Here is a 24,830-nt window from a genome sequence, read left to right on the forward strand (position 1 = left end):
CTATAAAATGTAAATTGACATTAGTCCTATCCATGATGACACTATTTTGGAGGACTAGAGACTTCCCACCCGGGATGGTCCCATCTCCGTTTGGAGAATGTGGGTCTACAAGGGCTTAGGGATCTATTTGAGGAGGAGTTGGCTTTTGATACCCTAAGCTCAAGAGCTGTGCTGACCCCATCTGACTTCTTTCGATATATTCAATTATAAAATTTTGACCAGAAAGCTGAAATTCACACTGCGGCCACTAGAGACCCTAGTTTGGAAGTCAATATAGTGGCTATGCCAGGCAGTATTTTCACGACCCATCCCTCATCCCTTTCATCTATTACCATTGTTACTCTATAGCTTTTCTGAGCTAATTGTTCATGTATATTTATTGTTTTCTCAATGTAGTTTTAAAATACAGAAATAAAGCATAAAAAATGCATTATATATCAGTTGCCCCAAACTGCAGGTCTACAGCTGAAAAAACAGCAGCACAAGTAGATTAAATTAGAGTAATACATGGGGCATTGTATGTCTCTTCACAAAGTAGAATATTTTATTTTATTTTTCACTGCTTCTTACTCTTCACTGAGGTCAACGAGGGTCAAATAAGGTGAAACTGAAGCTGCTTATTGAATAGAGAATCTGTTGACTGTTCAGACAGGAATTGAAGATACCAAACATGGTACATTAAACTCAGCGTTTAATATAAATCTCCAACTTTGAATTTGTATAATCTACAAATAAAGGGGTAATCAAGCAGAAATGATTATCCCTGAGATCAGTGAAGCTCATTTGTTTCCTGCCGTGGAATTCTGAGTTCATTGCCCAATGTAGAAACACTACTAATTTATTCAGCCTGCTTTTTCCCTCCATATCTAAAGCCCCCATCAGGCCCCATGCATGATTCTCAATGCACATAAATGATTGTCAATGTACATGTATTGGGAGTGTATATTAATGCATTCTGAATGCAATATAAATGGTAGCTAAATTGAACAATGAACCCTTGACAGCACATCGGTACAGATGTATGGTAGTCAATTAGAGTAGGACATGTAGCTGAAAGTGATGAAGCTAGCCCCTCTATGGCATCTCTACCAGTAATTATTTTTAGACCTCTACAGTCAAGGTCAAATCAAATGCAATTTTAAATTCATGTAATCATGGAAAAATAGAACTGATTGTCACTTCAAATGTTATTTCCTGATTCTATTATTGCATAATACATTGCTACAAGAAAGCATTATTTACAAGCATATCTTCATGATTAAATGAACACTATAGTAATAGGAAATCAAACATGAACTCCAAATGCTATAGTGTTCTCCTCTCCACTAAGATCAGTGAGACCCCTTTTCCCTCAAGGGTTCAAAAAGTATTTTAGCTTACCTTCTATCCCACGGCACTCTGGTCTCTGTGTGGCCATCCCCACTCATCCTGATTATCTGAACCAATCATATGCTTCATCATAGAGCAGCTTGGGGAGGCTAGTTCACATGCACAGCAAATTGCTGTGCTGCGCCAATCAGAATCTCCTAATAAAGATGCATTGAATCAGTGTATCACTATGAGGAGCCTTCTAAAATTAGAAGGACAAAGGTTTAAAAATAATACTTTACTGAGAGGGTAGTGGATGCATGGAATAGCCTTCCAGCTGAAGTGGTAGAGGTTAACACAGTAAAGGAGTTTAAGCATGCGTGGGATAGGCATAAGGCTATCCTAACTATAAGATAATGCCAGGGACTAATGAAAGTATTTAGAAAACTGGGCAGACTAGATGGGCCGAATGGTTCTTATCTGCCGTCACATTCTATGTTTCTAGGTTCTGCAAAGATTGCAGGAACTCATCCAGGAAGTCCATATAGCGTCTTTCCGAGGGATAGACACTAAAAGGTGGATAAAGCAGCAGTAGAAAGACTGCTTTCTTCAGAAAAGGTAGTGTTTATAATGCTCTGCCTACAGAGGCAGGCTATATGCCCGAAAAATGTATTAAAAAATGTGAGACCAAAAAGAATGACTTAACTGTGACACTACCCATCAATCTGAACATGAGTGGTGACTTTTAAACTTATTAAATTGACTTTTAAACTCAAAGGGACACTTCAGACCCCTAAAGAACTTCAGCATGCTGAAAAGCATTATGTGTGAAAGAGTAATTCATATTTTGTTTCAGTTTGTAAAAAGTTTATACATTAACCTGGTTACACACCCCTGGCTTTTAAGCAGACAACAGATCCTGTTACTTCCTGGTTTGTTTAGCTCAGTGGAGCTAGACTCAGTAGTCATCAATTCCCCAAAGGACATGCTTTTCAAAGACTTCCTGCTTTTGGAAGTCTGTGATTGGAAAGCCACAGAAAGTGTAGGCGGGGTTAGTAGAGGAGGACATGCAATAGACAACAGACAAGGGAACTGCAGTTTTTGTATTCGGTTTTTTAGATATAGCCCGAATGACAAATTGCATAATTAAATGCACGCAAGTTTTCATTGGGGTGTATCCACTAAACAATTACTTGTATTTATTTAGTATTTGGGTAGTAGACTGTCCCTTTAAATGTGAACCTTTTTATGTGTGTTTTAACAAATGTTCTTTTTATGCATGTAAAGTCTTAACTGGTGATTTGTAAAAATCATCATGAGATGAACATTGATTCTTTTCTTTTATCTTTAATGCAATTCCATATTTATGGTCTAAAGATTTAGGCTGGTGTTCTAACATATTGTATACTGCCTTTTTTGTTTTCTCTCTTTATTTGCTATGGCCAGCACTAAAAAAAACAATTTCATGTTAATATCTTAAATAATTTCTGAACTATGTCATGCTTATTTGGGAGTATTGTACACAGTGCACCAGTTTTGTTGTATTTGTATCCATTTCTAAGGCGTCATTTTGAGGATGTAAACACACTCTTCATGAAAGTACACACAGAATAGAATACAGATATACTTACTCAAAGTTCACTCTGTGAGACACATTTTGTGAATGTGAGAAGGTATTTTACTATAAGTCTTAATATCCATATACAGTATATTGTTCAAGTGTTTGGGTTGTTTTCTTTTGTAAGAGAGACAGTCTGAAAAAGCTTTGTAGAATATTTTGTTGACTCATGTTTAGAAAAACAGGTGTCATGCGAATTGTGGTGACTGATCCTTTAAATTTTTTTATATATTCTTTATTTAGAAATTTTTTTATGATATTAGGTGTAACGAACAATATGGATTACAGAATGAAAAAGAAGGGGGAGGTGATCCTTTTTAAATCAGGCATTTGACAAATCAAGAGCAGTCAATTGGAGACTCACAGTCTTATGCGTGGCAAAGTTTCATGGGATGTGTATTTCTGCAAGATATGGGGTTCTAACCATAGCCAACCCTGTTCTAAATAGCAACTATAACCAAACTAAACATTAATATAAAATAACACTAATTTAAAAATTAACTTTCTTATTCCTTCCATGACATTACACAATTGTTACATGGAAAAGTCCTCGTTCCTTAGTTATTGAATGTTTCATGAGACTAGGTGATCTCAGGATCATAACACACTCCTTTGTGCCAAAGGAAAAAGACCATTCATATCACCATTGTTAACCCATTGTTAATATCCAATAACCGGCATAATGAAGGGTGTTATGTGGTCGAATTTGCTAAATGGGCTATTATTTGACAAGCTTGGCTTTGGGTCTTGGAGAATGGTTATGTGCCTGGACTGGAGACAATGTAGGATCATGCCAAGTGATAAATTCTCAATTTTTAAGTAAGTGCAAAATTACAATTTATTACCCTTTACATCATATACAATTCAGTCTTGGTTAAATGCCCCAGGATTGTCCCATTATAACTGGTCTCATACAGTTTGCAAAGCAGCATAATTGACCACTGTACTATGAAATGGGGTATCTTTTCTACTGAAAAAAAGAGCAAAACAAATCTCCTATTTTTCTGTCTAAATATTTTCCCCCTTCCCTCCTTCTCAATAAAACAGCAGCACAATCTAATTATGGAAATGGTTCTCTTAAATTCCACCCCCAACCCCCTTCTCCAATTTTTCCTTTCTTTTCTTAATAATTCAAATCAAATAGAAGCTTGGGCAAAATGACAGACAAGGGTGATTTCCCCCCCTCCAGACGCAGAACTGGGAAAGGTCAGACGTTAAAAACGAATCTAAAGAAACTCCAGAACATTGACAAGTCTCCAAGCAATGCTACCCCGCCTCTGCTTGTCCCCAGGAAGAATTGCTCCTCTCTGTGCATGACACAATGTGTCCTTCTCTGAGCCTGGACACAGCCTCTCATTGTGCCCAGGGCAGGATGCAGGAATGCAGGAATCTGATGGGGGACTCTAGGGGATGGATCTGGAGAGGATGGGACATACATTAACTTATTTCTTAACTTAAAGAGCATGCACAAGCTTTGAAACTCTTGTAGTAAACACGAACATGAACAAATGTAATTACACATTGATTGATCACTGCATACATTATCCCATTGCTATTATAGTTCAGAAGTAGGACTGATACAATTCAGTACTCTAGAACATCATCTATTCTAAACTCTTGTGATTATAGATATAGTGAAATGTTAAAAATGGAAGAAAAAGAAGGTTCTGATGGCAAGGTATAATTTCATCTTTGAATATTAGGTGCTGCTCAATTATAATTTTTATTCACAATGAGGGTAAATATAAAAAAAAAACCCTAAGCACAGTTTTTTGGGGGTTTTTTTTGCCTTAACTCGAATATATTCTAAAGTAGTTTAAGCAGTCCTATATAAAAATCCTACCACTGAAATTTATTGTAAACACTATGCTGGTAAAATAATGGGAACATGTATTATAAATAGTTTTTCAAACTATCATATTCAAGGGTTTTTTACATTATGTTTCCTTATCCTCTACATCAGGGGTGGGTTCCCAACCCAGTCCTCAAGTACACCCTACCAGTCCAGGATTTATGGATTACCCTGTTGTGTCTAAAGGTGTTTTTTTCTTTTTTTAAAAGAAAGACACAACTGGGTAATCCATAAATCTTGGACTGGTAGGGGGTACTTGAGGGCTGGGCTGGAAACCACTGCTCTACATCTGTTTGTGAGGTGTGAAAATTAAAGGAACGTTCTAGGTTTAAAATTATATATTTTTTAATGTTAGATATGTTCCTTTCACCTTTTAGGTTACTGCTCACATTTCTTTTAAATAATAAAAAAAAAAAGTACAAAATGACTTTAAACTCATTTGTAATCCTGTACCAGGACACTCCACCTCTTCTGAGATCGCCAGTGTGGGTGATCTTGGTCCAATCAAATGCTTCTCATAGAAAATAAACTGGGTGCCTCCACCAGCTGCCTGACAATCATTGCTATAGGCTCTGTCCATCCACCTGACAGTCAGCATAGACAAACAACACAGAGAAGAAGTGTACCTTGGCTGCGCCTGGACTAAACTGGACTTTGATGGCATCTGCTAAATTTTTTATAATAAATGTATATAAAAAAAAACACAGCATCACGTGTAAACAAGGTATAGGTGATTTTCAGAAACTTTTCAATTGTATAACTTCTGGAAAAGCAATAGTTCCTTTCTAGATAAATTAAACAGTCTGAAAAGTCACCTGGCTTTTTCCTGTTATAAATATATATAAAAACATATGTGCTCACACAAAATACAGCTATTCACACTTCAGGCTCTTCAGTCAATGTCAATAATCAATGTCAACTGTATTTAATTAGACAATAAAACATAACAAAATATGTAAAGAAAAAAAAACATTAGATTGGGGATTTAGTGTTAGATTTGTGGACAGTAATGCTTAAACTTCCAGATGCTGGGAAATATCTTATTTTTCCTGGTTAGATGTTTATTAGGATACAGTGTGTAAAATATGCAATAAGATGAAGACAATTAATACGATTATAGTTCTGCCACCAAAATTTTGTTAAATCTTGGCATAAATCATTACCTATCTTGGACACGCATGCAGCTCTAAAAATAATTACAAAATAATGAATCATTCACCTTGATGTGGACACACCAACAAGTTCTTTTTTTTTGTCGACCTATGTGTAACCTTGCTGGTGTATCAGCCATCTTTCACGTTCTATATTATTCTGACAATATTATCTGATTTTGTAAATTAGAGCTTAAAAGTTGTGTTTATTAACTGCTGCTGAAGGAGCTGTGTCCCATGGTACCAATGACAGGAATTGGCTGGCAGTAAAGCAAGAAGACATTTGAAGGTGGTACAGTAACAATGATTATACTATGCTGTTTCACATTCTGCCAGTTCAATACCATTATCTCCCAGCAATTTAAATGGCCAAAGAGAGCACCTTTTAATAATGGTTATGGATTGAATTGTGGTCATTGGATGGAGCTACTACGAGACATTTTAGCTGACCCTGTGACCTACACACAGCCATTTACCGATGTGACACAGTCCAAGAGAACAAAGCCAGCGTGTTTTATTTCTAAATACATTCATGCAGGTCAGAAGAAAGATAACTGAGCAACTCTTTGCTGTACATCTATATTATACAGTCAAACAATACTATAAGTTTCTATGTTTGTCAACAAAATTAACTTATGGGCAGAATGAGTTTCCTACAGCCCAAAACATTGCTGTTTCCCATAGTGTCAATTGTAACCTACCAAGCGGTTCTTACTCTGCACCCCTAACAAACAATCTAAGAGCTCTATCACCAACCAAGAAAATATATGAGCAGCACTGGACATGTAGCCACTGGGATATACACTCTAGGCACCATAAGCACTACAGTTTACTGTGGTGGCTATGGTACAAGGAGTACTTGAGACTAGTCACTAGTTTTTTTTATCACACCTTTTTAATTAAGTTAATTGACATAAACCTAATAACCCAAAGCCTGTCTACTAGGTGTCAATAAGCTATTTGGAATTTCACCTTTTCATTATCCATACAAATCTATCCATATTTTCAGGGCAATGATAAACTTCCGCTGCTGTGATTAGTGCTGGGCTTTGAAAGTTGTCCTTAACCAATCACAGTGTGATCAGCAGGGATAGCATGCTAGAGATGCAGCATGAGAGGGAGATCTTCCTCTCATGCTGCAATCACCCAGCAGAGAGCGCTCACAGAGTACTCCGTATTGTGTGAGCTGGGAAATTGCTCTGCTGAGGGTTAGCATTGTGGCTAGGGTAGGGTTAGAGTAAATTAGGGGTTAATGCTATTTTAGGGCTAGTGATAGTGTAGGGCTAAGTTTAGTTGTAAGATTAGGGTAGGTGTATGTTTAGAGTTAGAGTAAGTGCAGGGGTTAGGGGTAGGGTTAGCGTTAACAACCAAAAAAAATATTTAGATCTTATGTGAGACACTTAACAAACAGAACTGATGTGTGAATCAGTTTTGAGTTCTTTTTATTTAGTTGCACTTGATGAGCAAAACATTTTTTAAGCAAAATGGTGAAAAAATTGTTTTTTTTTTCCCACTTTTACCCATTTTTAACATTTTATTGATAATTAATGTTGTGTTAGGTATACTTATAGGATACGAAAGAAACCCCTTTCTGTCCTTTTAAAAACAATATATAATATGTATTAGGGCATTTAAAGAGAACCCTTTTGGTTCAGAATTTGGACAATTCCCTCCGTCCTTAAGGGGTTAACCTATCAAAGTCTGGGGTCAGTTAAACATAAAAAGCAACACTTTGGCTGCCTGGGCGTTGGGCATCTTTTGAATGCCAGGTCTTTGAACGTCTTTCCAAACAATATTAAACATGCCTGACAAAGGTTGGTTGCATCAATCTAGAGAAACAATTAATGCCCTGTTTTCCACAGGCCCGTTGCATAGTCTAGTTCTTAAAAACATGGTATGTGTCAGCTATAGGTGCCACTATGAAGGGAGGAGGAGAGGTCATGAAGTTGATAAGCAGCATGTCTACTCCCTGGCTATACTGTAGCCTTCCTGAGCACAGCTAGTCCTGGGAGCCAGCTGACAGATGTAGTTTGGTATGCCTGCCTAGTCCGCTGGAGATATGGATTAACCCACTCATCCCTGCATCAAGAAACAATCTGTAAAAATACCAGTGGATATATGCACTAGTTTTTCTAACAAGCTAAAACTTCTCTTTTTTTTCTTGATACTTTAAACTAGAGTTTCAGATCTGAATGAGCCCACATTAATTTTATATTTTCTAATCAGTATTATCACTGCACAGGGTGTAATTAAAGCCCAGAATTGACATTCATGAATTGCCCAAATTAGCTATAATTCAAATGGTTTTCCCAATTTGCCAAAGTTTGTGTCTATTTTTTTTTTTTAAAGCATATGAATTAAATTACAATTAATAGAATTGTAAAATGATTTATTATTTCAAGTTGTATAAGAATCTTTCAGTTTTGGGGTCAGATTTGGGAATTTAATGTCCACATAGCTGATGCACTAGATAGAGTTTCTGGATGAAGGAATAATTAACCCATATAATCTGGCATTACAAAAACACAGCAGGAGTGAATTCAACACTGAACTTCTAAAACTTTGACGGAACCAGCACAATGGGTTCTAGAGAGCTATTTCACTGCCTTTTCCCTCTTTTGATGTGTAGCAGATGAGAAAGGCCTGGATCACCTACTAAAGAGACATTCAAAGGGCCGTAAACACTATGGCTTACTGTAGTTGTTATGGTTTAAGGAGTTCTGCCACAATAAAACTGCCTATGGCTTGAAATTGGAGTGCCTGTGAGTTTTTCTTCTTGGATTATTGTCCTGGGATTGCTGGTCCTGCTCTGGAGCACCCTTGGCCGTTGGGATTGAGTGCGGTTCTCACCATTTACTCTGCTTAAGGAGTTGTTTTAATGACATCTCCCTTTTCCCCTTAAACCATTTTGTTTAATTTGGTAAACAGCCCTCTCCCTCTGCAGTGAGATTCCCTTCCACTGTATCATCTATATTAATTCATCCTAGGGCAGCAAAAACATGCTGATAGTGCAGGGGATTTGTGTAGTGTTAATAAAATTAAGAAGGTGGACATGCTGCTTTACATATAATAAAATATGTCATGCAAATGCATTAATCAATGGCCCTTGTTCCAAACAGTTTGCAAACTAAATACTGCATCTAAATACAATGAAGAATGTCTTGTTCAAGGGCTACTCACTGAGGTGAGAATTGTCCAGAAATCAATTCAAAGTGAACTTCAAAGTTTAGACCAAAATAGCCAAACTGGAAGACTTAGAGAATTTTTCAATTTTAGCTGTTATAGTCTTAAATTTGAAATTTATTTTGAATTCACTTTGGATTGCCAGCAATTCTTATCTGAGTAAATACATCCGATATTGTAATTGTATTGGGGGGAAAATCACCAAATCCATTGAAATGTGTTTTTTTTAAATTAGCCCCTGAATAATAATGTCATACACAGGGTTATTCACTAAACTCAGAATTTAGCAAATTGCATGCGAATGGCAGGATTGAGACTAGAATAACCGAGGTGAGTCTATAGTCACGCTGGAAAAATATTTTAAATCAGTTATTTTACCTTAATTTTTGGCATTCAGATTCAATTAGCTGAAATTCGGTATTTAATGAATAACCTTGACAGTGTTCAGTAAGTGCGAGGAATTATGTGCTATTGAGTCAGTTTATATGTACTTATCTGCAATGGTGTTTGTACCCATAACAGAACAATCCAACTCAGGCTTCACTACAATTAAAAGAAACATTTTTGAAGCCTGAGGGAAAATCTTTTATTGAATGCTGTCACTTTAAGAGCTTGGTGGCATTCCTGGGTCAACAGATAAGAAACAGGATTTCTGTATAGTGTCCCTGCCTGTCCTGCACTGGAGGTGACAAGAAAACAGAGCAGACCTTGTGTCCTCTCCAGACCTTCAACTCTGGCAAAAAGAAGCACAAGAGATTAAACCCTTCATCTGTGTATTACTCATTTGAAATGTAGGATGTGGTTTACAATCTCATTAATTTCATTGCTTGGGAGCCAAACATACACACTTCGGCAGCGTAGCTCCAGATTACAAAGAGTAGTCTGTGTTCAGTCTCCCTTGTTTGTTAGCCCATCTCTACAGTGAGATAGAAAGGAAACTAGCATACAACTCAGGAGATGCACTAACAGAAAATATCATATTTCTTCTTTCCACAAGCCTATCACTGGCCTTCTATGTCTGGAATACTACTTTGATCCCTTAAAAATTGGTTGTCTAAGAGTTGTAGGAGTATTTGGCCTACATTGCCCGTCATGAATAACGTGTTTATATCATTGTTTGGTTCTTGCAAAAAGAGTATTTTCACCAGTTTTTCACCCTCCTGAAATAAACATTGATGTTATTTTAGATATCGTGCATGCAGGACAAACTTCATTGCTTGTATTGTCTGGCACTCTGCATTGCAATCCGTCGATGCTGGCAGTCAGGAGCCTGTGTCAAATAAATTTATTTAAAATAACTAAGTAAGAAAGACAATATATAATTTGGTGAGTTAAAGGAATATTATAGGACAGGGGTAGGCAACCTTCGGCACTCCAGATGTTGCGGACTACACTTCCCATGATGGTTTGCCAGCATTATGGTTGTAAGAGCATTAGGGGGGATGTAGTCCAAAACATCTGAGGTGCCGAAGGTTGCCTACCAATGAAGTGGTCTGGGTGCCGTGTGCCCCCAGTATTAATCCGGCAGCTGAAAATGTTCTGTAGGCAATGCTTTCTTTGATGGGTTAACTCCGAGAAACAATAGAAGCCTGTGAAATAGTAAAGTAAAACTGAGAGAAAGAGAGACTGTTTGATTGGCTCAGGGCAGTGTTTTGTGGCGCATGCGCACAAGCCTCCCAATGCTTTCCTATGGGAGAGCATTGAATTGTCTGAGATAATCGATCTCAATGCTGCGAGGAGAAAAAGTAAGTAAGCTCATCTTTTAAACCTGCCAGCATTGGTGACTAGGACACCATAGTGTTAGGAGCACACACTTGTATTCCTAACATTATAGTGTTGCTTTAAAAGGCACTCTAAGTGCAAAATCTAGATGAACCCACTGGGTGTGCTAACTCTTGTTTTGACAAATCCCCATTCTGCTATTTACCTGCACAACGCTTTGAAAAATGAAGGGTCTTTTCCGACCTGGAGTGCCTTTTTATGAGAATATTTGCAACAGTATTGTTGCAGATTTTTTTATACTGTAACATAGTCATTTGTTTGTTAATTCAAAAGAAAAAAGCAATAGAACAATGTTTATTTTGTTTTATGAATTATGTGGTAAATATGTACCAAATTCCTTTTAACTCTGGAATCAGTTGTATTTTTTCATTACAGAAGCTAAATGTAAATTGCTTGCTTTTTGCTAGAAAGATATTCATGAGTTTGGAAGTTATTGACTGAATCTGCCAAACCTTTTACTTTAGGCAAGGTATCCTGCATATTAACAGCATTTAATGTAGAAAAACCCAAAGATCCAGCACCAACCAAACAAATTATGTGATCCTTTTTTGTGTGCTAAGGCTGAACAGTGCTGAATTCACAGAACTAAATTAAAATAAAAACACACAAAGCAAACAATAATAATAGATAATATAATATCTATATAACAGCAATCAGATGACTGCGCAATTTAATCTGTCATTGAGGGCTGGTAACTTTGTCCCAAACTGGCAGAAGGGAGTCCCAAGTATTGGTAAATAAATACCTATATCTCTCCAGCATCAAAATTGGTGGTGCAAAGGTACAAAATGACTCAGAGTTTAGGGGTGAAGAAAATAAAGAAAGGACAACTTAAATTTGCAGAGACTGCTTCCTATAATCATAACTACTACAATAAGCTGTAGTGCTTACGGTGTATGGCATGTCCTTTAAATCTATAAACCTAATAAGCAAGCTAATGCTAAGCATGTGAACTTTTATAAACACTATACAGCAGAATGACCCCCCCCCTCTCCCCCCCACCCTTACCACCACCATGGCCTCTTGCCCAGGTGACAACATGCAGCCTTACAGCGTAGGCCTGAAACAAGCTAAACTAGGTCAAGTCTGGTAAGCAATGTAAAAATAGTGATTGTTCATTGGGGGGATATTTCCTGCACCTTGATGGGGAATGGACGGTGGTCTAAGAGAGACTGTGCCAGTTTATTTTCTTTTACTGCAGGAAAGAGATCTATGTGCAGAATCTTTACCCAGTTGGTGCTTTTTATAGATATTTACTACAGTGTGATTGGTATTTAAGATACCTGTTTCCCTGTATTATTACTCTGAAAGACACAGCAATGCATTTATTTCCACGAAGTCCAGCTGTTTATAGTCTGTTCTCAGACATCATATTTTTATTAATGACTTTAAAATGAGCTTATAAGTTATAAAACCTTGCACCCCCTGAGTATTATTTTGAGGAAGGCGAGCTATAAGAGGGGAGTTTCCAGGGAGAAGGAAAGAGAACATCCTTATTTGAAACAGGGTGGCTGCTTCAGAAGCAGCTGACAAATGTTTGGTGGAGTTAAAGTGACACTCCGGACCCCTAAAGAACTCCAGCTTGCTAAAGGGCTTTACGTATTAAGAGTGTGTTCTTTTTCTTTCATTTTACAAAAAGAGCAGATTTCGAGAGAATTTGGCACTTTTATAAATTAACCTGGTTACACACCCTGGCTGTAAAAGCAGATAACCTGTTCTGTTACTTCCTGGTTTGGTTAGCTCAGTGGAGCTAAACCCAAGAGGCAGCAATTGCTCAGAGCACCTGCCTTGACAAGACGTCTTATGGAGCTGCAATGGAAAGTCTGTGATTGGACACCCACAGAAAGTCTGGGCTGGGTTAAAAGGGAAGGGATTGCAAAGCTGCAGACAAGAGATTTGTATTTGTATTTGGGCAGTAGAGTTAAAAGCAAATAACAAAACTAAATAAAACCAATATTTATATGTATAAATTACAGGTATGCAGCCTCACTTTAAAAATGCCATTTTAGGCCTCGTCAGCCTATTGAGAATTATGCTGCTGTGCCACTATCCAAGGGACAGGAAAGCCTGTGTTTATACACTCTGTGACCCCAGTACAAGGTAATATTGCTCATTAATGCAAACATATAATCCACCAATCATGTTGCATCAACATAATACAAAAAATCATGGAGACATGCAAGAGCTCCAGTTGTTTTTTCAAACCAAAAGAATCTACGAGAAATTTGGTATAAGTCATTTTAACTGTGGAATGACTGTTAGTAGTAAATGTGGTGGTTTGAGTATTTCAGAAACTGCAAATTCCCAGGGATTTTCAAACACACCAATCTCTAGAGTTTACAGAGAATGGTGTGAGTTACAACAAAACATCTAATTGGTGGAAAGTGAATAAGTCTTGTCAATGAGAGGCTCAAAGAAGAAAGACCAGGCTGACAGAAAGGCGTCAGTAACTGAAACAACCACATTGTACAAAAGTACTATGCAGAGGAACATCTCTGAAAGAACAACACTTCAACTTTTAGGTGGATGGGCTACATCAGCTGGAAACTACACCAGGTTCTTCTACTTTTATTGGGGCGAGTACAGTTAGAAGATAGGATATGCTACACCTGGTCTGCTGAATTTCAGTTTCTGTATAGATATATAGATGGTTAGGATATAATTTGTCAAAGGGGACAATGAGATGAAGTGGTCTGGGTGCCTATGATGTCCCGTTAAAGAACCTTGCTGAAATAATGCCATGAATAATTCAGGCTGTTTTAGGGGCAAAGGAGAATACACCAAGTATTAGAAAGAGGTACAAAGTTTAAGACACATTTCCTTAGCAATTTAAAGTGAAATATTTACTCTAAAATTCTTCAGCAAAAGACATCTGCATCATATAACCCACAGGATTAAAACACTCAGGCAATTCTATCACCTTGAAAATGTTATTTTCAGACACCTGCATTTGTGATGACACTATCACTTTCATCTATCTTCTTTCATTTATTGTTTACACATGTCAAAACACATAAATCATCTCCAAGCCCCTTTTGATTAAGGTTGGTTTCTTATAGTAGCCTCTATAGAATATATTGTGGTAGCCCCCCAACCCTACTACACCCTTTCAGAAAACTTTTTTTTTTTTACTCATGAGTTTAGATGCTCACAGGTTTGGAATACATGCTAGGGATCAATATACAATATATTTACAAATCTATTTTAATAAGATTGTTTGTACAATAAATTAAACCATACTATGAGTATAGACAACAATGCCACTTGCTCAAGGGGGGACAACATCCCATATCTACTGACTAATGCATGAAGCTGCTGAGAGGATCAGTTTAGATTCATTTTACATACCATCCATACCCATTTGCCAAGAGGCTTTACATAACACATACACATGTCTCAGGAGCAGACACAGATAAGACTGTAAGAAACATTACTCCCTATAACTGAAACAAACAGTGTTGTAGATTGGATATTATATTTTTGCTGAAGTGCTCTAATGATTGATGAATTGTTGCACATTTTTTGTAATTGTCATTATTTTTTGCACTTTTTGATTCCTTTTCCTATAAAAACAAAATAGATTAAAGGGGCACTATAGGCACTAAAACAACTTTTGCTTAATAAAGCCGTTTTAGTGTATAGATAGTCTCACTGCAATTGTATAAACAATGATAAAAGCAAGAACTGAATTGTACCAGGCTGCACTGGGCAAAACACACAAAGGGGGCCCCGTGAGTGACCCAATGAGCATGTATCTTAAGGGGCCTGGTCTTGCTCTGCAGCCTTTTAACAGTGCGACTGGTCTCCTGTAATAATGTACTGGCAGCGGTGAGGGAGTGAAAGCCAATGACCTCCCTCCAGCTAACACCAAGTCGCGCAGAAGGGAGGACAATACACAGAGTAGAGGAGCACAGTTTGGGAGAGCCAGTACCTAGCTCCTAACAGGCTCAGTCAGCAGCATTCACCCCCTGCACCCAAAAGGTAGGAAACTGGATTGTGGCTGAAGATGTGTACGTTTGACCTGCATGTGTGTCATTGTGTGTTAGTCTGTGTATCTGTATGTGTGCTTGTGTATCTGTGTATCTGTATGTCAGTGTGTGACTGTGTATTTATGTATCTGCATGTGTGTACCTGTGTGTCTGTGTATCTGCATGTGAGTCAATGTGTGTGTCAGTTGTGTAGCTGTGTGTCTGTGTATCTTTCTGTCAGTGTGTATCTGTGTGTCTATGTATCTGCATGTATGTTAGTGTGTGTATGTGTATTTGTGCATACATCTCAGAATCTCCTCACACTATAAACAAATACACCTGTACATTCTAAAATCAATGTTACAATGAGTGGGGAGAGGCCCTGCAGAACTGAGCCTATTGCAGAATAAAATCTATACACTTTTTTCCCCATATTTTTTTTACTTAGCACCCTCTCCTCCAGAAAGCATATCTTAGCGTTTCTAAACTACTTCAAATAACTTTTTACTCACATAAAAACTGATGGAGCACTGCCCTAAGTGAACATATAGACAAGCATCCACTGACCAAGGGCAAAATAACATATCACTCTTCATTTGTACATTGATTGCATTAGAAGTATTAAATAAGATAACACTAACATCAGGCATGTTTCTCTTAGTATTAAATATTTATTTTTATAAAATATCAAGATCTAGAAATAGAAGACAAGGCTTTTTTTTGAAGCATGGGAAAAAAAAGATTGTTATTTCTTTGAATAAAACGTGGCAATTGACTTGTCACGCAAGTTAGATAAGTGAGCGAACATGAAGGGTAGATATGCCACAGATGTGCTGCAATTTCCGCTCTGAGGCTATTTGAAGATAGTCACAGAAGCGGACACATTACAATGGATAGCTTTGTAGGACTCAACAGTCCTATCCCCAAAACACACTCATCACCTTATCAGTATATATAAAGAAAAATTGTCATTGGACTCAGGGGTCAAGGAAATAGAAGAAAGAAATAGAAGGGGGAAAACAGTGGGATCAAAAAAACTGAACAGGTATCTTGAATCACTGGCATACAAAAGAAAATCAAAAGTGATTGCTTAATGAAAGACCTCAAACATAGCATATCTGGAGAGAAAAATCCAGCTGTTTACTAACAATCACGTAGGGTTAGTTGGCAAACAGTGGACCATAATATCAAAGTCACAATAACAACTTGATCTAAATTAAGTTGTTATGGTGCATCCTGGAGGCACCCTGGGTGCTTTTTTACCCTAAGGGGTTAAACCGTTCTCGCCTGTGGGAGCTGAAGATTGGCACTGGAGGCAGCCGTTGGGGTTAAACCGTACGTGAACAGTTTACCTCCTTAAAGTAAGGGGCATCCTGGCACCATAACAACGTTATTAATTTGCAAGTTGTATGCAAACTCAGCAGTTGCTGTTTTGTTAAAAGACCCACCCCTCTTTACTTCATAAGTGTCTTAGTTAGAAATGTGTTTTTTAAGATTGCCCCAAGCCCCCACCAACAGGCCAAGGTGTGAGAACATTCAGACCACCAAACACCAATAAACTCTACCCATAATCCATCAGTAAATCAATCCCACAGAAGGGAAAATTACAGATATCATGGGCAGAGAAAACCTAAATTGCTGCTCCCAGGTATTGAGATCAAGCACAAGGAAGAAAAGATAATACATATTAATAAGAACAACTGGCTAGGCAGTGAGTATAATCATCCTTAATATACCAGAGGCTTATAGAAAGAAATCCCCCCCAAAAATACATAACATTGACAGGGCCACTTTCAACGGTTATATAAAGGGGCTATGGGCTGAAAGGGAGACCAACAAAAGGGAACAAAAATAGTATAGACACTTAGACAGGTAAAGAAACAAGAACTGCAAAAACATAGTCATTTTTCTACATTGATTGAAGATTCACTTGTTATTCATTAATCCCACACTACCCTCATTCTTTTCCTTGTTGTACTTTGCTCTATAGATTGCTGGGCGAGTTTGTGTACATGCTAAAGTGCACTATTATGCAGCTGGGAGGGGATGTGCACTGTACTGGGATTCTTTGAAAACATTTCAATACACTGTCCTTTGAAAAGTCTTTTTTGTTTTTGTTTATTTTTGCAACCTTTGCTTGATATCACTTTGCTTTATATATTTATATACTTGTTGACTGCATATTCTATAGCATATACTTAAATTTATAAACCCTCTTACAATAATGCAGGTCATATATGGGAGCCTAACCTGGACCCCAACTCTTATACCTCTAACCTTTACCCTAAATCGGCCTTACCTGTATCTTCCCATTCATTCTAAAGGTTAAATTTCAAGCATTCATATGACCACATCATCACCATAGCTCAATACTCAGTATTATAATGCACTGTTTTGACAGACGTGGTAAATGGATGGTGAAATTAGTGGGAGATATGCTTTAGAAACACTTAAGGTTTATTTATTAAAGGCTGATTTTATTTGTAATTTTTTTTACCATATGCATGGCTTCACTCTGAAATCAACTTGTCACTGGTCGTGCTTTCATAAATTCGCCTTTAGCATGCACAAGTGTGTGGACATGCAGTGAAGCAGATTTTCTTTGACATCAATTTTTTAGCTTGGTAGCAGAGGGAACAGCACAATATATTTCCAATCAGCATTTCAAAAGAAACCACAAAAATAAAACCCCACTCTCTAACTCCCACTACTCCGAGGCAGTGGTGTATCCTGGTTTTGTGCTGCCCTAAGCATGACAAAACTCAGGCATCCACCCACCCCCATGCCACCCCACCCTTCACCCCTGCCCCACCTTCTAAATACACACACATACACACACACAGACATGCATACACTAGCTAACAGACATACACACTCACTAACAGACACACACATTCACTAACAGACACGCATACACTCTCACTAACAGACACACACATAGTAACATACTCCCTAACAGACACACTCCCTGACATACACACACTCACTAACAGACACACACACACACTAACAGACACACACACTCACACTAACAGACACACACTCACTAACAGACACACACTAACAAACACACACTAACAGACACACACACTCACTCACATTAACACACTCACTTTTTTTTTTTTTAATTCAATCGCCATTCAAGCCTCCTTACCTTTGGGAATGCTGGGGGGGGGGGGGGTTGTCCCTTTCCCTGGGGTCCAGTGGGGCTGCTGGGCGGCGCACAGTGATGCCGGGAGCCGGAATATGACGTCACATTCCGGCTCCCGGCATCACTTCGGAGCGCGAGGGAGCTGAGCAGAGACCTCACTAATCAGTGCTCCCTCGCCAGCGCCGCCCGCCCGACCAGATTTTTCGTTAGCCGCCAGGCTAACAAGACATTTGCCTGGGCATTTGGGGGGCAGCTTTTTTTGCAGCCCCCTGGAAAATGCCGCCCAAGGCAAATGCCTTGTTTGCCTCGCGGCTAATAGGTCCCTGCTCCGAGGTGACATCAATGACTATAGTATTTATCAGCCATACCTATTATACGTTCTTGTGTGCTGCCACTCATCCTATTTATGCCCTGTTTATGGTTAATTACTTTGTATGTTTGTTAAAAAAAAGTACCCTTTTGCCTTTTAGATGAAAGCAACAAGTTAAATTGTTAGCATAGACCTCACCTAAAAGGTTTGTTTAGATGTTGACAAATGAGTTTGCACTTTAATGGCCATTGTTGTGGTTAACAAACTTTAATGAGACTGGGGGATCCATCTTTCCAGGCTAATTACGTTGTGTCAATCTTTTTTCTAGGTGTTTCCTTGCTTTGATATATTTATTGTAATGTGTAAACTGTTCATACACATATAACTCATCTTGTGAACAGCAAGGTGTTACAATCGTCTTTAGAGAACATTAGACAGTGATTCATAATATGTAGGTCGCAATTTCCTCATTGTTTATTGTCTCAACACAAATAAAGCATACATAAATGAGGATGACTATACATTAATGAATAGTAATACCATTAACAGCAAAGGCTCTTAGTTTTAGATTTAATCAACATTGGATATTTGCAAACTTGAGAATATATGAGGAATCTTTGGGTTTTTATTAAACACAGAGAAAATCTCAAAACACGCTAAGATGAGTGGCATTGATTGACTGGGCTGCTTGAAAACTGTTTGAAACAAAACCATGGGGACAATGCCAGGAGCATGCAAACACCATAACCACATTGGGGAGCTGTAGTGGTTAAATACTTTGGTATTTTACACCTTATTTCTATAATGCATAAAGGAGAAAAAAAATGTCAAATGCCCCCTTGATTGTACCTTTGAATTTTGTATAATTCCTGCAAATTTCAGCTCAACATGTATCAAGATATTTATGATTCCATTCAATGTCAGCTGAGAAAACATTCACGTAAAGGCAGACTTCCCATTAACGTTAATGGGACCCATATTAAAAGCATGGACTTTGAAAAGCTGCAAAGTGCTGCATATACATGAACACTAGCAATGAGGACACAATTAGAATAAGCATGTTTAGCTCTGGCATTTTGTATACTGTTAGGTTAGGTTTCTCTTAGGGCAGGGATAGGCAACCTTCGGCTCTCCAGATGTTGTGGACTACATCCCCCATAATGCTCTTACACACATAATGCTGGCAAAGCATCATGGGAGGTGTAGTCCAAAACATCTGGAGAGCCGAAGGTTGCCTATCCCTGTTTAGGGGACTCTTTTCCAAGAGGACACATATGTCCATCTGGTTTTGGAGCTTACAGCACACACATATAAAAGGAATGGTTAGCACTGTGCCCTCAGAACTAGTACATGTTGTGAAGGTTCCGTGGTTAATATGAAATATCCCATGCTTATGAATCATGAAGAATATTCTGGTCTGCCACATATTTTGCTTGGAAGAAGGGGTATTTGTATATAGAAGGCCATTGACTGAAGTGTCCAACTTAAGTATCTTTCTTGATTTACTTTTGGAGAATTGAGCCTGCACTAGTGTTTGCCTTGTACAGCTTGGCCTCCAATCGAGTCTGGTACTTGAATTTTGTATAGGTTTGACTGACTTGCAAAATACCTACCCTGCGTTAATCTCATAGAGTTAACAGAAGACAATAGGCTATTAGTCCCAACTGAAAGCTTTTATTTATTGTGTCAAGCCCTATCCCCTGGAATACAATGACCTACAGGCATTCATTCCCTGTAACAGAAACATGAAGCACCTTAAAGGTCAATCTTAAGAAGAAACAAACATTTATGTCACAATGTCTTTTTTAATTGTAACTAAAAATAAAAAATAAATCATCTTATGTTTTACTTTGTTTATGATGGACAAATTCTGTCGGTCTGTTTGTCTGTCTTCCTACCCTTCTATCTGTCCTTTAAAATACAAAATGATATAGCATTTATAAAAGCAAGATGGACTGCTTATGATTAGCTACTCTACGTGAATTCCCTGGGGTAATAAGCGATATTGCACAAAAAACAATAATGATAAACTGTACAGTAGATGTCGCGTTTTATTAACTATCGCCGTGTGGCTTCATGCAGAATGGCCATTAACCCATCACACTATGCTCCCATTGACAGGTGAGAAAGGCAGGCAGGAACTTGTTTATCTCACACAGAACCCACGTTTTCAAAGGCCTGCGGCATTTCCTTTACTCAAACTCCCAGCAAGTGTGTGCACCAATTTCCTGTGTATATAAATCTCTGTGTCCTCAAAAACAAACAGCAATAGATGATAGTAACGTAGAGAAACAAGAATGAGCGCAGTAATTCAATAAAGCATGCTTCTGGAAAAGAATCCTTTGCAGCACCTCTAAAAAACATTACTAAAAATGCCTGTATGTAGTAAGTAAAAATGACATGGCACTGCTGCATTAATGGCTCACGGAAATTGTCCACAGATAGAATGAATGAATTGTTCTAGGCTCACACCAAGAGATCACACTTTCTCCAGACACAGATTAAGCTAGGTGGCTACTATGTGAAAGGATGAAATCACTGCAGAAATTAGTGTTATTCGTTAACCAAATTGCAAAATGCAAGACATGAGCTAGTTTGGCAAAATTTTCCAATTCAACTACTGTATCATCACAGCTTGGCTATTTTAGCATGCATTTCACAATTCAGATTTCAAGTCACTACAATTCCTGATTTAAAGGAACACTATAGAGTCAGGAACACAAACATGTATTATTGGCCCAATGGTGTTAAAACACCATCTAGCACTGACTGCTCCCCCCACCTCCCTAAATATAGTAAAATAGCTGCTGCTGCTTCTGCCCCTGATCTGCAAGGCTGGTTGACATCATCAGAAGTGATTCTATGAACCAATCACAATGCTTTCCCATAGTATTGGCTGAGACTGTCAAGGAGGCAGATCATGGGCAGGGCCAGCACAAGGCAAACACAACTGTGGCCAATCAGCATCTCCTCATAGAGATGCATTGAATCAATGGATCTCTTTAAGGAAAGTTCAGTTTATTCATGCAGAGGGTGGAGACACTGAATGGCAGTGCTGCATAGTGTGCCGCACTGCCCCAAGAAGCACCTCTAGCAGCCATCTGAGGAGTGGCCAGTGGAGGTATCCCTAGGCTTGAATGTAAACACTGCATTTTCTGAAAAGACAGTGCTTACTGCAGTAAAGGTAACTAGAAAAGCTACAATTTCTGGGGAAATTGTGTGAAGTGTTCTTGCCTCCACCAGTAGTCTACAACTGGAGTGAGTGGAGTAACTATTATTTATTTATATAGCACATTTAATTGCAACGTTGTTGCCCAAAGTGCTTCACAGTTACATTAAAACATACAGTTATAAAAACATTAGCAGGTGCAAAAGGCCCTGTCTATGACATCACTTGCTGCTGCAGCAGCCTGGCACAGGTCAGAATATTTTGGCGGTTGCCATCTTCAAACGGTCGTATTTTAAAAACTATAAATCCTACAGTGAAGAGCTTTATATTGTGAGAATCACAAGACCCAAACCTACATTTTGATGTATAGTAGGTCTCTGAGATATTAACAATGAAGGCACAATCGCAGTTTAGAAATTGCCCTTCAAATGTGAGCTTTGCAGAGTGGAGTTTCAATGAATGTCAATGGACTGCGTAAGTTGCAAACAAATGGTCATATTGTGAAAACTATAAGGACATTTTTAGTGGCAGCAGGGATAGCTGAACGTTTTGATATAAGATTTGAGTAGGTAGGCCTGAAAATGAGGGAGCGGTGGCAGTTTAGAAATCATGTCCTGATTTTTCAACTTTTGCCAGCTCCCACTCTAGCTTTGCCATTCATTTCTATGGGACAAATTTCGCCAGAAGAACGACGATATTCCGTGAACCATTTGGCGAAACGTTCCACAAAGTAATAACAATCCGATCGGGAACAATCTGCATGTTTTGGTAGATTTTTGTCTATGTAGTGTAAAAACTGTGGGAGGAGTTAGGGTGGCAAATTTGGCTATAATAATATATATGTGAGATAACATTAAGTGGTCTTGCTATGCAAGAACACTTAATGAAAAGGACACTGTCACCAGAACAACTACAGCTTATATTATTTGTAATCACCAGAACAAATACCATAAGCTGTAGTTGTTCTGGTGATGATAGTGTCCCTTTCAAGAATAAACCTCATTTTGAGCAAGAAGCTTGTAGCATCCACCCCATCTCCTGAAATGCAGTAGTAAGTATTAAAACATGATGTCTGAAAGAAGCATGGAGTTGATGAAAAGCATGCAATTTGGAAAAATGAATGTACGAGTGCCTGGTTTCTCTTCTTTTTATAGATAATTCAGGTTCATATATTAACAGAGAAATTTGGAGAATTGACAAGAATCAGAAACATTTTAGGCCAAACAGTGATGTTAAACAGGAGAACAGGGCTCTTAGCAGTCCCAATTTTGGTGTCCTGTCCTCTTGTCCTAATTCCGTTCTACTTCTGGAGACACCAAGAAAATGTCCTTGGAAAGCACAATGCGAGTGCATCATTAGATGCGCTCTATGCAGTGGCACTAGGATCCTACAAGTATGTCCTGCAAGTAGGGGACCAGGCGGGAGACTGTTCCTCAGGCCAATGTACTGGATGCCAGCCTGACATGCCCCCTTCAATGGGCCTCCTCACCTGTCCCGGTTGCACACCTCCCAATGTTAGGAGGTATGTGCGAATGTTTTAAGTTTGACTACTTTGGACTACAATTTGCAATTCCCTTGTCTAGGCTGCACAAATCATGATTTAGTGAACAAACCACAATGTATTCATCTTGTCCTGTAACTTCAGCGTATAACTTAGATCCTTTTGTATTTTAAGTGACAAACAATGAAACTTGGACAGCAAAGAGAAACAGGTTGCCAGGATATGTAAAAAGGGTAACCATAACCGACAATAATTAATTTTTTCTGTTTTTATTTTTTATAATCATACCGTTGAGTAACATGACCTCATCCATTGTGTTTATTCTCTGGATATTTCTACTAGAGATTAGGGTGGGGGTGAGGTGTGTTCATATCACACAACATGAGGACTGACAGCTATATTTGTATGCAGGCACACCTTAATACAGCAGGTTACTCTGAATAAAAGCTTTAGAGTCTGTTGCCAGCTTTACCCTTTAAGTACCACTGCACAGTGTTCTGCACACCCTGGTCTTGTGTACTTAGAGACCCATAAATACTTTCAAGCTTGATAGTCTAACATTACAAGCAATATATGATAAGACAATCACATGGGACACTGTGTGTCAGGAAACCATTGCTGACGTACACAGCAGGGCTGCTCTCTGGCTGGTGCTCTCTTCTAAAGCAGCTGGCACCTCTTTTAGGAACAATTCTAATCACATAGTAAGAGAGCAACATTCAATCAAGACACTGCTTTGTAGATTATTAAATCTCCGTAAAGGGGACTTCAGGATGCAAATAAACGCATTTCATAATGTAAGATATTGAGACTATATATGTATATTTCCTGGTCATATACATGGCAGCACAACAACGGGTAGCTCCTCTCTATCCCTAATGAGACAGGAACTAATTAAAATAAACTTATAAATACCACCTCCTATCCCATCCGTCCTCAGTCTTTTTGTTCCTGTCCTATTTCTATAGGACATGTGTTTTTTTGGAAATATTATTTTTCTTTTATGGCTTACCTGGGGATTTGTTCCTCTGGCCCCTTGGGAGTTCAGCCTCTCTCCCTTGGGAAGTCTCCAGTTACATAGCACTGCGCAAAGGTGAGCCCCTGGAAAAACCCCTTTAGTGACTGGGGGTCTTGAACTTGCAGTAACCTGAGAGGCAGCAAGACGTTGTGCCTGGTTCCCTTATGCTGTGGTGACCCTAGGGGTAGCTGTGGACAGGTGGATATGGATCTGGACGTGTGAAACATGCTTTGGTTTTTGGACTTGCCCTGATGGCCTGGAGGTCTCCCTGCTACCATCCTCCCTCTGCCGTTTCCTCTGTCCTCCTTGGGGGGTAAGTCCCTATTTTATTTTCTCTTACCGTGCTAGAGGTTGCATCCATCCGGTCGATGGTTTAGCGTTCGTATTTTTGAACGCACATGTGTTTTTCCTTTGGCATCTTTCCTTGACTTTCGGTTCTGCAGATGGTTAGGGAAGATTCGAATTCCTCAAACTCTTGATTCTTCCTCGCTACACAAAATGACACCAACAGATCGTGGTCTGCTGATGCTTCCTCCAAAGGCAGCTTGTGCTCCCTTCCATTTCATGGCGACATGTTATTTGGCAAGAACCTGGATGGCTGTATTAAACAAGCCGCCAAAGGTAAAAAGGCCTTTCTGCCTCAAGACCACATGCCCAAAAGACCCTTTTGTGCCAAAAGGGACTATTACCCATTTCAAGATAGTAGCTCCTACAGACCAGGTAGGGAATATGGAAGAAATCAATCCTGGAGGAGTGGTCAGCCTTGCACTAGGGGAGGCAAGTCTCGAGGGTCCGCATCCGCCAAGAACTCCAGGAATT

General features: G+C 38.7%; 1 protein-coding gene across 2 annotated transcripts in view; it reads right to left on the reverse strand.

Moving 5' to 3' along the window:
- Positions 1-24,830, reverse strand: part of ERBB3 (erb-b2 receptor tyrosine kinase 3) — a 93,186-nt gene that overhangs the window by 50,782 nt on the left and 17,574 nt on the right. The window lies entirely within an intron of this gene.

This window comes from Pelobates fuscus, chromosome 1 (assembly GCF_036172605.1).
Source record: "Pelobates fuscus isolate aPelFus1 chromosome 1, aPelFus1.pri, whole genome shotgun sequence".
Taxonomy (NCBI): domain Eukaryota; kingdom Metazoa; phylum Chordata; class Amphibia; order Anura; family Pelobatidae; genus Pelobates; species Pelobates fuscus.